General features: G+C 48.7%; 1 long non-coding RNA gene across 2 annotated transcripts in view; it reads right to left on the bottom strand.

Annotated features, from left to right (window-relative positions):
• Positions 1–2,791: 2,791 nt before the first annotated feature.
• LOC109498394 overlaps positions 2,792–16,411 on the bottom strand; it is an 82,694-nt gene continuing 69,074 nt past the window's right edge. For both annotated transcript variants that reach the window (XR_002741312.2, XR_006595964.1), the window contains exons 6-7: positions 12,437–12,641; positions 2,792–3,606 (exon numbers count right to left, since the gene is read on the bottom strand). This is a non-coding gene — a long non-coding RNA (uncharacterized LOC109498394). The remainder of the gene's footprint in view (positions 3,607–12,436; positions 12,642–16,411) is intronic.

Genomic DNA, 16,411 nt, shown 5'->3' on the forward strand with positions numbered 1-16,411 from the left:
CGCACCGCCACCCGCCCCCGCCCCCCCCCCCCCCGCCAGCCTCCCCCGAGGCCTCCCCGGCCCTGATCGGTGGGCCCAGCGGCGAATGAGGCATAACTTCAGGCCCCCCTCTTCACTTCTGGGTGCCTTTGAGACTCGAAATGGCATTCCGCACTTTGGAAATAGATGAGAAACACCAAACGGGAAATAGACACATCAAAAATTCAACACCCGTTGCCTAATACTAATCATCGTCATTATTTATGTTATTTGTGAGCCTAGGTCCAGCCTCGCTTTCTGGAAATGATCTTTCAACCCAAAATTAGAATGGTGTAGATATTGCTATGAATGGACCCTCCGGGCATTTACTTCCAAACTCCTACCCTTTTTGAGCTGGTGGAGGCCAGGGTTCCCCCCAAGGATCTGTCCCTAATTGCTGAGAGACACTCCCGGGGCCCCATCACTGCTATGAGGCTCACCACCCACGGGGAGGAAGCCCAGAGGAGAATCAGCTGTGGGATTTTTTCAGACGAGACCACAGGCAGACGTCCAAGCGCAGATTCTGGTCCCCTCTGCAGCAAGGCTTGAGCCTGGGCAGGCTCCTGTCGCATAGCAGAGCACACAGGGCAGCACCACCGGCTAGACCAGCCCAGAGGTGAGGCCAGCGTCTCGTGCAGTTCCTCCTTCCTTTCTGCAACACCCGCCAAGGGGGAGGTGGCGGGACAGCAGAATGACAGAGAGATCGACATTCACTTGGCCACCTGCACAGACACATTCCAGGCTGCAGCACACATTGCTGTGAATCCCCCCCATTATAATATCTTCAAAAATGGGGCGCCTGGGTGGCTCAGTCGGTTGGGCGGCCGACTTCAGCTCAGGTCATGATCTCGCGGTCCGTGAGTTCGAGCCCCGCATCGGGCTCTGTGCTGACAGCTCAGAGCCTGGAGCCTGTTTCGGATTCCATGTCTCCCTCTCTCTGACCCTCCCCCATTCGTGCTCTGTCTCTCTCTCTCTCTATCTCAAAGATAAATAAATGTTAAAAATTTAAAAAAAAATGATCCAGCCCAAAGGAAAAGCCATTATCACGTGATTTGTCTGCTAGGGGAACATTTTTATGCCAACGATGCCAAGCTATAGGCATGCTGTAAAATAAAATACGTGGTTTTATCCAATTCTGCCAAGTCATGAGAAAGGAGAGGGAGAAGGAGGAGGAGGAGGAAGAAGAAGAGAAGGAGAAGGAGGAGAAGAAGGAGAAAAATGTCTGTTCACACAGGAAGTTTTGGGCATGTTCATAGTGGGGGTGCTCATCTTTCTTCCTCTGTGACAGAAGTTCAAGAGGATGGGCGCTAATCGTGAGACGTTTAACTGCTCTGTTCCTTGTTCTCGCCATATTGATTTCTATTAATTAATCCAGGGTGAAGGAAAAGTCAATGGTGTCACATTCATGGCCCTTGTAGAAGAAACTAAAGTAATGAACGTGGATGGAGAGGAGTTTTGTCATAATAAACACCTGGTAAGTTCCCGTCAGTCTCCAAGATGAAGTGGGCTTGAGGCATCCAAAACATAGCCCACCGCCCCATGGGAGAGGAGAAGCCAGCTGCAGGCTGGAAAGGAGTGTGAAGATGAGATTTTCATTAAAAGAAAAAAAAAGTGAAACTGAAGAATCAGATGCTGCCTAGATTGGGCCGTGTCAGTCCCCCTGCCTTGCTATCTCACAACCCAGCTGTCCACCCATCGTCAGGAGTGGATTCGGGACTCGGAGTCAGGAGACCAGGGCTCTCATTCTGATCGAGTCGTGCCTCCTCCTAGAATTCTCTACAAGCTCTAGATCCAGATGGGCGCTCATCCCTTCTACAAACGGCCCTCGGCCACATAGTATGAATGAGGTTCAGATGTTGTTTCTAGCTCTTCTGGGCATCTCACCTGCACATCGGTGCCACCCCTGAGCAGCCTGAGTCACCGCCCCCCCCCCTCCCCGGAGCTTCCACGCTGGAAACCACCAAGCCATCTAGGGCTCCCTCCCCTCCCTGCCTGTTATCCCACCAGCCTGCAGTCTTTACCTTCTAGAAGGGTTATCGTCTAGCTATTTAAATTACAAAGCGCATGAAATTAAAAAAAAAAAAAAAAATATATATATATATATATATATATATATATATATATATAACTGGGAAGAAACTAAAACAAACTGCAAAGACTTGGCCTGGTGTATGAAGTCCTTCTCCAAATAAGTAAGAAAAATAATCCTATAGAAATTGGACAAAGGAAAGGAACAATTTTTGGAAGAGATACGTAAGTTAAGTGAACATCTGAAGAAATTTTTTACCTCGAATATTAGGGAAAATCTAATTAATACAACTATTTTTTTCCAAAAATGTCAATTTCTTTTTTTAATTTTATTTATTTATTTTTTTAAAGTTTATTTACTTATTTTGAGAGACAGAAAGAGAGAGAGCATGCTAGAGCAGGGGAGGGGCAGAAAGAGAGAGAGAGAGAGAGAGAGAGAGAGAATCCCAAGCTGGCTACACACTGTCAGTGCAGAACCCACACGGGACTCGATCTCATGAACCATGAGATCAAGACCTGGACTGAAATCAAGAATCAAGTCCTTAACTGGCTGAGCCACCCATGCACCCCCAAAATATGTTTCTTTTCCAAGTGATCACTCTCATTGTCCAAGAGGGTAAAATGAGACAGACACTCTGGTGTCCTAAAGATAGAGAACATAAAATGTGTGTAACATTATTGTTTTGTTCTAAGTATCAATTCTAGGGAAATAATTAGAGATGCAAATCAAAGATACATCCTTATGGTGTTTATTACCACTTTATTTTTAGTATTAAAAAATGAGAACAGCTGAACTATCCAAAAATCGAAAATGGGAAACATGCTTAGATGTATCTGTTTGACCATCACACAGGCACAGAAATATTCGTGAAGGATTTGTTGAGGATGCGTGAAGATACTCATGATGTGATGTTGAGTGGAAAAGAGGGCTAGAAAACCAAGCACAGCAAAACCTTAATTTTGGTTTTGTTTTTTAAACTTGTACTTGACATGTGATATCATAAAAGGAAAGAAACGACCTTCGGGCATCCCATTGAAATCTGAGCTTAGGTTATTATACAAGACCCTTTGGGAATCCAGCGCCCCGTCACCTCCAGACCCTTGGATTTCAGCCACCCCACAATTCTTGGCAGTGCTTTATCATGCTTTGTTGCGTGATATCTCCGTGCTTTTGCACGTGATGGTTTGCAGAGGACGCTTTCTGGAAATGCTTCACCCCCACTCCCACTGTCCCCGCTGACTACCTTATAAATATCTACTTGAGACTCAAGCTTACATGCCCCATCCTCTGGAAAACCTCCCACAGCTGGATTTGGCATCCCACTTTGAGATCCCACGATACTAAGCAGACAACGGATAGCCATTGACGGATTTGGAGCAAGAGAGCAACACGTTCTGTCCTTTATGAAGAGGCTGTAAAGGAAGCTCAAAGTCTAGGGCCAGTGACAATGCAAGGGGGGATGTTGACAGGCCGGCGTGCAGCCGGCTCTGCGGACCCCGGGCAAGTCTCCAACGATACCTGGACGTCTTTGCAGGAAACTCCAGCAGAAGAAATAGAGTCTGTAAAGATGAAATACCCAAGTAAGGACATGATTTTCCTTGCCTCGGTTTCTCTTCCTTGGAAATCCTAGTGGAGGATCAGAGCAGCCTTTTCAGAATTCTCCAAAAATGTACCATAGATGCCAAACCAATCATGTAGCCATTATTTTTGGTCTCGAGCCCCAGTCACGTTGGAGAGGGCTCCGACCATGGAAAGAACTCAATAGATGTTCTTACAACACCTTGCTTCCCCAACAAGAGAGCAGAACAAAGACATCAAGCGTCCCTCATACCTTGTCATATATTCTCTAGCACCAAGTAGGTCACGGGTGCTCAGTGATGCCCAGCTGAGGTTTTCATTGGTTGTCCTTATCTCCTCTCCCACCAGAGTTTACCCTTTTTCAGTTTGGGCTCCATCAGGCAATTTTCACACTGCTAAGGCTCCCACGGTTCCAAGGAAGGTGTCATGGATAACCAGGGAGGAGAACCTGACTCCTAACCAAGCAGACAGGGAGCATTTGTCTGGAAAATTCCCTTGGAAATCTCGGAAACAGGTGTCTGCTGCATTTTAAGCCCTGACAGAAGGCTGGCTCCCAGACTGTAGGAATAATTGCTTACCCACAGCCTGCAAAGCCTTCCCCAGACAAGTACCTACAGGAACCTCTCCCTTCACTGCTTCCCAAGCCCCCACCTCACTTCCTCTCCTGTCCCCCTCCCCTCTCTCTCTCGAGTCAGGAATGAACAGATCATCACCTCCCAACTGGTATGTGCCAAGTAACCTGCTTAAACTCATTTGCTCCCTGAACATAATTCCGAGGAAGTACATTTTAATTAAACTTTCCGGCAAACACGTCTTTTGCTCTGTAATAACTCCCCTGAAAAGGAACAGCTACAAAGAAGTCATTCTGTCCACAAACACTGGAAGTAAGTAGATGGACTTCTGAACTGGTCTTGTGGCATTGGCGTTTTCCACCCCGAACCCTCAGCCTCTTCTGCAAGGCCCTGTCTCGGCTCTCCTGTTCCGGGGGTTCTCCTTACCTGGAATGCTCACAGACCTTCCTTTCACAGGACCAAACTCTGCCGGACCCCACCCTGATTTGCCCTCACAGACCTCTCCCCAAGCAAGCTCTTCCCATAGGTCCGACTGCAGAGCCACATACCGTAAAACTTACAGTCTCTTCTCCCCACCCAGATTTCAAGGGTGAGGACAGGGACCCTCACAGAGACCTTTGTGCAGAGTAGACGTATCAGTAGATTGTCAAGGTAGGGCCACCAAAGAATCTCCAACCGCTGATAAGTAATACCCGGCAAAAAGTGTGTTTTTAAGTCATCCAGGAGTCTAGGAGAACTCTTATTTGATTACTACCTAGAAAATTCTGGAAAGGAGGTATGTGACTGTGGATTGCTTCCTCCTAAATTAGCTTAAGAAACATGTCTGACTCTCCAAAATACAAGTCAACAACCCCTTATCTGCAATCGCAACCTTTAAAAAAAAAGCTCTTGGGGCGCCTGGGTGGCTCAATCGGTTAAGCATCCAACTCTCGATTTCGGCTCAAGTCATCATCTCACAGTTCCTGAGTTCAAGGCCCATGTTGGGCTTTGTGCTGACGGTGTAGCGCCTGTTTGGGATTCTCTCTGTCCCTCTCTGCTCCTCCCCTGCTCGCTCTCTCTCTCTCTCACTCTCTCAAAATAAATAAACCTCGAATTTTTTTTAAATAATAATAAAAAAAATTTAAAGCTCTTTTGAAAAGTGGTTTTGTTGGTTTTTAAGCTCATTTGGCAGCAAGACCTAAATTGACCTAAGCTTGTTTGTCAGTAAAAATTGACCTAAAACTAAATTGGGCCTCTTACTTTGCGGATAATCATCCTTTTTTGCAAAAATACTCATCTGCTAATTACAAGGACAGCCCTGGATCCTGCTGGGAGCATTATATATTATACGTAAATCCAATACATTCTGAATTCAGAAGTCACTGGGCCCCAGTGGTTTCAGGTAAGGGATGGAGGAGCTGGTACCTCCAGTGTTTCCTGGAAAGGGCTCCTGGGTGGCTCAGTCGGTCGAGTGTTCAACCCTTGATTTTGGCTCAGGTTATGATCCCAGGGTCATGGGATGGAGCCCCACATCGAGCTCCACACTGAGCGTGGAGCCTGCTTAAGATTCTCTTTCTCTTTCTCTGTCCCTCTGCCCCTCTCCCCCACTCGTACTCCCCCTCTCTCTCTCTCAAAAAAAAAAATTAATTAAAAAAGTTTCCAGTAAAATATTTGTACTCTGAATTTTTTACTCTATTTTGTTGATTCATGGGCTATGATTTCTAGGGCTCATACGGTAGATTGTATCATCATTTCCCATGACCAGCTTCTTTCTCCTCTGTAATGTAAGAAATTACGTAAGAATGGAAGATTATACATGTTTGCTGTTGCCACGAGCGTCTTCCGTGGTTCCTCCGGGAGAATACTAACTCACCATCGACACCAGGAACGGTGAGACAACAAGGGCAGACACACCACACACCATGTTGGGGCCATTGGATGGTGTGGCTTTTGTTCCCTTCCCTCTGCTATGAGGATGTCGTGTCCCAGACAGGGGACGTGCTTTTAGCCTGGATCCTAGAGTGAAGAAGATTTGGCTTCGCACCGTATGTAAAAATTAACGCAAAGCGAGTCAAAGACCTAGACCCAAGAACTGAAACCGCAAAACACTTTGAAGAAAACAGAGGGGGTAATTCTTCGTGACCTTGGATCTGATGATGATTTCCCAGTTTTGACACCCAAAACATGGGCAACAAGATGAATTAGACTTTATCAATCTTAAAAACTTTTGTGCATCAAAGGCCATGGCCAAGAAAGTGAAAAGATAACCTACAAAATGGGAGAAAATACTTGCAAATCAATGTATATATCTGCCAAGGGTCTAATATCCAGAATACGTAAAGAGTTCTTACAACTAAGCAACAAAAAAACAAACAGCCCAGCTTAAAAAAATGGGCAAAGGACTCGAGCTGACATTGAGGTACTGTTTCCCATTCCTAGGATGGCTATCATTTGAAAAATGGAAAATCCCAAGTGCTAGTGAAGACGTGAAGAAATTAGAACACTTTATCTGACTGTTGGGATTGTAATGAGAGAAGCCATTGTGGAAAGTAGTTTGGTTATTCCTCAAAAAAAGTTCATCATAGGGGCGCCTGGGTGGCGCAGTCGGTTAAGCGTCCGACTTCAGCCAGGTCGCGATCTCGTGGTCCGTGAGTTCGAGTCCCGCGTCGGGCTCTGTGCTGACAGCTTGGAGCCTGGAGCCTGTTTCCGATTCTGTGTCTCCCTCTCTCTCTGCCCCTCCCCCGTTCATGCTCTGTCTCTCTCTGTCCCAAAAATAAAAAAAAATAAAAAAAAAAAGTTCATCATAGAATTACCATATGACCCAGAAATTTCACCCAGTATAATCCCAAAATATACACCTAAACATTGAAAATTGGTACTCAAACAAATGCATAAAAATGCATGTTCATAGCAGTATTAGTCACAAGAGCCAAAAGGTAGAAACAGTGCAAATGTTCTCTCAATGAATGAATAGATAAATTGTGATCTATCCATGCAAGGGGCTAATACTCAGCCATAAAAAGGAATGAAGTGTTAGTAGGGGTTACAACATGAATGAATCTCAAAAACATTATGTTAAGTGAAAGACGCCAACGCAAAAAGTCACATATTGTATGATTTCATTTATATGAAATATGCAGAAAATGGATGCAGAGAGAAAGGTCACAAATCACTGGTTGCCGGGGATTAGCGGGGAGAGGGGAATTAGGAGATTCATGGTTATGGGGTTTCCTTTTCGAGTCGTGAAAATATTTTGGAACTAGACAGAGGTGGTGGTTGCACACCATTGTGAGTGTGCTAAATTCCACTAAATTACTTAGGATATTTAAAATAGTTAAAAAGCTTTAAAATAATGAAAACATTACATCATATGAATGTCATCTTAATTTTTCAGAAGAGAGAGAGAAAAAGGAGCAGTGGTCACTACTGGGGGTCTACAAATCTTCCAGCTTGGAACTTCCCAACTAGTGACCCCGAATGGTTATAGATTTGGAAACATATTGATGTCCTTAGTTTGGGGGGCAGCCAGGAAAGACCTGAGGTGGCCAGAGCCTCTGGCCATTCCCTCTCGCCTACAGAGCCTAGCCTATAGTCCAAGTGATCTGATCATTTTCCTTATCGGTCAAGAGGTGGGAGAGTTGGGAGACATTGTTTTTCATGTCCCCACTCCCCTTCCACTGGGGTCAGCCCTGGTTGCCAGGCACAGAGAGGGTCCTGGGAAGAATGCTCACCGCTGGACTTTGACACCTGATGTGGCCAGCAGGGTCCTGTCCTGGCAACCTAGGCTGTGCAAATACAGCAGTGGCCTTAGGAGCCACAAAGGGTCCTCTGATGGCCTTGAGCTTTGCGTGATGCTGATTCTGGAGACCCTGTGCCAGGCAATGGCCGTCCTGCCCGGAGAGCTTAGCCCAGGGCCAGACCCCCGAGGACTGTGGGGGAGAGGACAGCTTTCCCCGTCATAGCGGAAGCTTTGCATGCTTAAAACTTTGTACTGCAATGCAAGGGGAGACGGAGAACTGGCCATTGGAGTTTCTGTCTTTCTGGAGGAAGGACATCAATGTGCTGAGAGCTTTAGTCACATTGAATGGAAACTTGGGGCTCTTAAATCAACCATTCTAGAAGTCAGACTCAAGAACAAACTATCAGAAATAGCAAATGTGAAAACCACAAACAATGAGCTGGAACGTGACCATTCTCCACTCAGTCTTAAAATAGACCCTTATAGAATAGCATGAAAAGAAGAGAAATCTAAATGCTTACAGCAAGTTGGGCTGCTGGCTGACATTACAAGTAAGTCTCAGTCCTTGGAAGACTCGACTAAGCAAATCCAATAGCAAATACTGCACCCAAAACGTCTTTTTTTTTTTAATTTTTTTCAACGTTTTTTATTTATTTTTGGGACAGAGAGAGACAGAGCATGAACGGGGGAGGGGCAGAGAGAGAGGGAGACACAGAACCGGAAACAGGCTCCAGGCTCCGAGCCATCAGCCCAGAGCCCGATGCGGGGCTCGAACTCACGGACCGCAAGATCTTGACCTGGCTGAAGTCGGACGCTTAACCGACTGCGCCACCCAGGCGCCCCCCAAAACGTCTTTCAAAACCCATCAGCGGTGTGCAGAGTAGTGTAGGCGACACTCACACGGGGTTTGGAGAAAGACTCCAATCTCCGGAATTCTCTTGAATCAGGGTCCAGCCTCTACGTGGACACTTGCTAAAGAGGAGCCACTGGGCTACTGGCCGTGATGAATCAACAGACAGCATGAGAACTTGGAATTAGGCATATCGAAGACGCCTCGTAGAGGGGGAGCCTTTACTAAATGAATCAGGGGAGTTGTGAAGAAACCGATGTATGTGGCAGAGGTTAAATATTCATTGACAAACTCTCTAACAGAAAAGAAACGGAATGAACGTGTCGTTAACTGAAGAAGCTCAAGTAATCGATGCACTGAGAGGTCACGCGGAAACCCTCCAAACCAAAAGCCTCACGACGGCCCGAAAACAAACCCTTTGGAAAGGGGGCGTGCCAGACTCCAGCAGAAATATCGAATCCCTCCTGGACTACATGAGCAAAAAGAAATGTTTAGCCCATATCCAATTGACAGAGAATTTACCCCCCAAATAGACAGAAGACTCTCCGGTGCAGATGAAAACATCAGCAATGCACATGCAGGGGTTCTCACCTGTAAAATTCAGGCCAAAATTATCTCGGACAAATTCAGAAGGATCACTGCATGATATCAAAGCCGCCTTATTTCCCAACAACAAAAAATAGTTTATGGGGGGGCAGGGGGGCGCGGCTGGGTGACTCAGCTGGTTAAGCATCTGACTTTGGTCCAGGTAATGATCTCACGGTTCGTAAGTTCGAGCCCTGCCTCGGGCCTCTGCTGTCTGCAAGGAGCCCGCTTTGGATCCTCTGTGCCCTCTCTCTCTGCTTCTCCCTTGCTGGTTCTCTCTCTCAGAATAAATAAGTAAACTTAAAAAAAAAAAAAAGTAGAGCTCACAATCTTAAGCTGAGAACTCTGCCAGCTCAGAAACAAAACAAAGCAAAACGAAAAAAAAAAAAAAACCCTCAACAACATAAAGAAATGGACACACCACACAAAAATTGATTGAGCTAAATGTAAAGGTTCTGAAAAAGTATCTTTCTGTCCTTGCTGTTCCAAATGGGGAATTTGACAGAGGCTTGAGAGGTCGACCGGGGACCCTCTGAGCAACCGGATCCCCGACGAAGGCAAAGCATCAGGTGGTGACGGTGGGGCACTTTTCGTGGCCCTCCAGTCTGGCCAACGCCACCCTGGGTCAGCAGGCTGTCCACAAGCAGAAGACAGTCTCAGTTCTTCTCTGCAGTCAGAAGCTCAGTCTCTTCCTTTGACTCAATCCCCCCCCCGCCACCAAATGCCAGGGAGCAGCTGGCTTAGGCCCTGGTCCTTCAGTTTTCCTGCTGCCAGAGGTCAGACGGTGGAAAGGTGTCCCCACAGGAAGTTCCTGAGATGCTCAGTGGGTTAAGTGTCTGACTTTGGCTCAGGTCATCATCTTGCAGTTTGAGCCCCGCATCAGGCTTCCTAGGGTCCAAGAAGAGCCCACTTGGGCTCCTCTGTCCCCACCCCTACTCTGACCCTCCCCCACTTGCATTCTCTCTCTCTCTCTCAAAAATAAATAAACATTTCAAATAAATAAAAAACTTGAAAGCCCAGACAACGTTCCCCAAGAGTCCTCTCCACCAAGGGTCTTTGCTTTGCCCAACGCTAGCCTCCCTGGCAATAAGAAACTCCCCAAGACCACCACTGGACGAGCTCTTGGGTCACATAACCTGGAAACCGAAGGGGTCACTTTCCTCGTTGGTCTGCCTCCCGCTGAGCTTACTGGCAGATCCCAGAATAACAGCAAGATGTTTTTTTTCCCTCTCTCTCTCGCCAAAAAAAATTTTTATTTTGTCTTTTAGTATTATTTTATCCAGGGATCATACGTGACACAGCTCTGTAGAAACACGGTAGGCGACAGTTGTTAGTTTAATGTGTTGCAATTGTAGGCTATGTAATATGAATCTTATAAGTCAACTGCTTCTGTTTTATTCAATTTGTAGGTAGTGCATTTAGACTAGTTTCGTTGTTGTTAACTAAAATAATCCAGGAACACAGCATATTGGTTTTTACTATTTAAAATGTCTCCCCCATAACATCCACTGTAATAAAAGTTTTACGTGAGACGTTTCACCAGCCGAAATATTTGAAGCTCAAGGTTTGTTTCTACATAACGAGGGCTCCATACCCTCTGGTTACGAGACTAATATTATTTCCTATTGTAAATGTGGGTTAATCGAAACAGCTTTTGGAAAAAAGACACATGAAGTAAAGCGGAGCCCTGGCAAACGGCCGCCAAAGGGGCAGCTTGAGGGAGAGCGGGGAGCCCTGGCTGGCCCGGGCCGCAGGGATTTGGGGAGAGGCAGCGTGCAGTCCCACACAGAGGGAAAGCTAACAATTGTTCTAGGGCATGCTAAATAATAAAAATAATAGACATTTCCACGACTCACAGGCTGGAACAACGTGTCCAAATTTTAACGGTCATGATCTTGTCCCCTCCCCACCCTCCAACAGCTCAGTCCCACTGTATCTCTGTCAGGAACGGGCACAAAATCTTCGTGCCCTGAGAGCTTCTACCTGTAATCCCAGAGGATGGACGTGGGGCAGGGGGAGGTGAGCAGAGGAAGAGGGTCGGAGACTCCGCGGCCCCTCGCCCTCCCCATCGACAGCCTCTGGTTTGCCAGAGTAAGAGATGTGGTTGGAACCAGTGTGGTCAGACTTTTCCAGCCGATCTGCCTCCTGGATATCACCCTTTCTCCCTCTTCCTTCCAGGAAGCTTTGGCCAAGAAGCTTTAAAAGTAGCTAACATTCATTTGAGGCCTCACCACATGGCGGGCATGGTGTGGGAAACAGTCCGCGAAGAAGCTTCCAATAGTAGCCCCATTTTCCAGATGAATCGGCAGAGGCACAGGACCCTCTGCACGTAGGAAGTGGCGTTGCCAGACCACTCGACCGCCCACCACACGCTTGACCACTGCTCGCAGCCCTTCCTGCTCTGCAAATTCCTCACAGAGCTGTCAGGGACACCAGGCCGTTCTGTCCTCACCACAGCTCAAAGATGGTCCCTGGCCAGAGAGGCGTGTGGTGGGGGGAGGGGTCAGCCCCAGGTCTGCCTTGTGCCCAGACTCACCGCCCTCCCCCCGAGTCGCACAGCTTCCTGTTTACGGTAGATATTTTGGGTTCATGTGAGGGCACATCTGGGGCCAAATAAAGCAGCAGCTTCGAGAAAAGGGGCCTTTCTTCCATTTGTGAAGGTCAGACCGTCTCAGCGAGGAGACTCTCAGAGGGAGGCGCTACGTTTCATGCGTGTGCATTCACATTCCAGAAAGGAGGAATTCTTAAGTCATAACAGCATTTTTCTCCATCTCAGACGCCAAATCCCATTTCCACTGTGACCTTCAATTCTGATAGACATGCCAGGTCTAATCATTAACACACACACACGCACACACACACTCACACACACACGCACACACGCACACACGCACGCACACACACATGCACACGCACACACACGCACACACACACACACAGAAGGCAAAACCCGAATTTGAAAACACAAGTCAGGACTACATGTAAAAGGCAAATGTCATTCCAGGACGCACGGGGCACCTCATGACGGATACCAGACTAGAACCACCTGATACGGGACTAGAACCGCAGGAGGGAGGAAGACTTACCAAACTCATTATTCAGCTTTCTGTTACATTTCCGCTCTCAACACCGGCCACGTGTTTCTTTTGAAGGTAGTATGAGAGGTTTGACACCGTTAGTGACTTTATGTGAATGAAAATGATTTTGAGTTCTTGCTGGGCTGAGTTTCACGCGAGGACTTGGGCTCGGTAACTGATCGTGACCTAACAGATAGGTCTGGATAACTGATTTCTGCCAAAGAGAAGACAAATGGTAAAAAGAATAGCTCAGATTTGTAAAACACACTTAGAGTTTCAGAAGCAATTTTGCAACGGTCCCCTCACTTGGTTTTCCCCGGAGAAGGAGGCAGGAGGGAGCACTGATCACCCACAGGTCTCGGCCACAGCAGCCCCCCGTGTGTCCTGCGCCCTGGGGGATGCAGGGGGTTGTACCGTGTGGGCTCCAGGCTGCCTCATCCAAGCAGCCCAGGGCTCAGAGCAATGTGGGCAGGAGCCGAAGCTCCAAGAAGCTGAGTGATTCTTAACAAAACATCAGTTAAGACGACAACAAACCCGAAGTCGGATCTCCTGCTCGGGCCGTTTTCTACAGCTTTTCTGCACCGCATCTTTCAGAGCACATTTTGAATGTACAGGGTGGCCATTTAGAGGTGGGTGAGGATAGAGTGTGTTTCAAAAGCAAATCATGTTCCCAGGATCTGAGCAAATTAGATCCCTTTCTCCCTCACAGTCTATAGCTTCATCACCTACTAGAAACAGGCTCTTTTGAGGCTTTGCAAAAAGGGCCATCAGCATCCCCAGTTTCCTCCCATTGAAAACTAAAAAAAAGAAAGAAAGAAGGAAAGAAAGAAAAAGAGAAAAAGGAAAAGAAAAAAAAGGAAACAGTTCTCTTAAAAAGATGAAGGAGTTTACATATGTTCAAACATCCGCAAATCCTAGCTCCTTATTTGTCCCATGTGTTTGGACCGCGCGCAGACATTCAGCAGCCCAAACGCCCGTCGTTTCTATTGGAGAATGTGGGGTGAGTTTATCGGGTTAAAATCGGCTTTGTTTGGGTTTGCGCCGCCCTTGTTCCCCGGGGGCCCCACATGGGGCGCCAACATGGCCTGGAAGAGGGGCATGTCAAGTGCCCCCCATCACGCATTGTCGCTGCGCAGTGAACTGGAGGCTCAGAGGGGAAGGGAAAAAAAGTAATTCCTCATTTTCATCCTGACCAGGGTTCCCCTTTTCTTTGGCGGCTCGGAGCCGCAGTAATCCGCATTCACGGCGCCCAGCCCCGGGTTCCTGTAGGAGTTCTCTCTGGCTCTCTGGCATTGTCTTCTTCTCTGGGCCCGCTTCTTCCAATAGTGCTCCTTGAAAGCTCTTTCTGCGACAAAAAAGGACCAGCTCTATAATAGCCAACTTGCGTCCTTTCTTCTCTCTCTCTCACCCTTTTTTTTGTAAGCTTTCCGACGGAGCCGGGCTATTTAATCTTCTTGAGGCGTTCAAGATGTCACTTACCTCTGATGGTGGAGACAATGGAGAAATCCTTCCAGCCTGAATGCCAGGCCTTGCTGAATGCCTCTGGCCGCTTTGAAGAGGGTTCTTGGAAGTCTCTGTTTCAGCCGCTGTCCTGGTGGCCCGAGCGCAGGGTTTGTGTGTGTGTGTGTGTGTGTGTGTGTGTGCAATTGCATGCATGCCTCAGGGGCCAGCCTCACCAGAGGCGGCTTAGCATAAAGGGAAGTGGATGGCTTTCTCAGCAGAAAGACCCTGGTTCAAATCCCAGCCCGGACTTGAGCAAAGCATTCACTGAATCCTCTGGGCCTCAGTCTCCCGATCCGTGAAACCGAGGTGCAAAGAGTACCCTCACCCGGGCATATTTCAAAAACGGATTAAAGACAGTACGTTTCTCCTGCCCACCCGGAAAGTGTGTGGGGGTGCAATTAATTGATTGATTGATTATATAAGTTCCTGGCAACTGGTGTGGAATCCTGCCCTTCCTCTCTGATGGAAGGGAATCAGAAGAGTTTCATTAATTAAAGGATTGGAAGAGAAGGAGCCAAAAGCTCCCAACCTTTGTCACCTTTGACCCCCCTCTCCCTGCATCCACTGCACTACCGAGCCCTGTTGACCCTGCGTCCTGCGGGCCATCCTGCCCCATCGCGGGCCTAGCCTCAGAACACATTTCCCCAGAGCTTGAGTCAGGCGGCACTCCCTTGCTCCAGAACATTTTATCCCTCCCTATTGCCTACAGGTTAAAAGGCAAACCTCCTCTTCGCCTTCGGACCCTGGATGATCTGCCTCTGTCTTCAACCTCCTCTCCTACCTTCACCTCCCGGGAACCCCACCCTCCAGCCGCCAGGCCCTGTGCAGCCCTAATTCCCAGCCTCTGCTGCGGCTTTACTGCGGCTCGGGATGATGTCCTCTGCACACGAGCTTCTCAAATCCCTCCACCCTCCGAGGCCCAGGGCAAATGCTTCATCCTCCCTGTGCCGTGCCCCTCCCCTGCAACACTGGGCTCACCTCGGCTCCGCAAACCCCGTGGAGCCCCCCGAAACCGGAGACTCAGAGGAAAAGAGGCACAACCCCCCCGGCCTTGAAACGCTTGAACCGTCTGTTAGGTACAGAGCTTGCTCGTAAGCCCCAGAGCATCCCCCGCAAAGGCCAGAGTTGTCTTAGTCATTCTTGGGCCGCCCTCCCCGCCAAGCAGAGTGACTGGTCCTCAGCAAACGCTCAGGCTGTTGAAGGAATGAATACGGACCCGTCACATTTATGGAGAACTTCCCGGTGCCAGGGGCCAAACTGGTCAAGTCACATACTTTTCTGTGAGGTGGGTCTGATCCCCATTCTACAGGTCACAACACTGAGGCGCAGACAGACTTGCCGCCTGGACCGCGGTCGTGCCGCTGACATCTAATGCATCCTCCCTCTCCAGAGAAATGTCCCGCCCGGCCCCAAAAACGATTTTTTAAGAATTCGGTCATGTGCTGAGGTTATGGGGGTGGGGGGAGGTTCCAGAGAACCGAGGCCGAAGAAGGGTATGTGACGGGCCAGAGACGGGAACGATGCGCGGGTGCTCTGCCGGGCGGGGCCGCCCCATCCCCGCGCCGACCCGGGGGGGCGCATCGGCCGCTCGCGCCGTGGGTACGCGACACACATCGTGCACCTTCTCGGAGCCCCGCGCGCCGTGAGGGCGAACACAGCCTTCCCCGAGCCGCGTACAACTTTTCATTTCCCATATCAATCATGAGAACAAGTTGAAGTTCAGATAATGGCAGCTTGGTTTCCCCTAATTGTTCGGGATTTGGACTGACTGTTTGCACTGCAGACTGCGGCCACTGGGCTCCCGGCGGGGGGCTGTGGCCTGCTCTTTCTCTAACAAACCCGTGTTCATGCGTCCATTCAGATCCATCACCCTGAGATAAACTGTGAATATTGCCCTTTGTCGCGGCTGCATTCTTCCCGGCATCGTGGGGGCACTATTTACGGATTTAAAGGTTCATTTGCACAATTCTTTTGTCAGAGGCCCGGGCGCAGAATGGCAAAGTGAGGGCTGCCTCTTCTTTCTGGGTTACTGCCCCGGAGCTCTCCCCGTGCAGAATGGACATGCCTGCCCCCGGGCTCAGCACGAAGAATGTCAATGCGAAAATTACATTTTTTAAATGACCTGTCTGCTTCCGTGGCCAGGGAGGTCACCGGTTCACAGAGGGCGGGATTCCGTGTTGCCACCCACCCCTTCGGCGGCGGCGTTCGCAGACTCGCAGCTCGGAGAAGCAGCCCGGGAAGTTGCACGCTTCCCCGCCTCCCTCTCCAAGTGCCAGGCACAGTGCTCTGTGCTCCTATTCGCGCCTCCCACTCTCCAGGAGCGCTTTGGAGGCCCATTTCACGGGGCAGGAGACTGAGGCTCTGTGAGTGGGGGGGAATTGTTGCAAACCACCCCACAAGGAGAGGGCAGTACTAAACTTCGAACCCAGGGCTCTCAGACTCCTGTGCTCCTTCAGGCCTACTCTGCAACTGCCCACAGTA

The sequence above is a fragment of the Felis catus genome, chromosome A3 (assembly GCF_018350175.1).
Source record: "Felis catus isolate Fca126 chromosome A3, F.catus_Fca126_mat1.0, whole genome shotgun sequence".
Taxonomy (NCBI): domain Eukaryota; kingdom Metazoa; phylum Chordata; class Mammalia; order Carnivora; family Felidae; genus Felis; species Felis catus.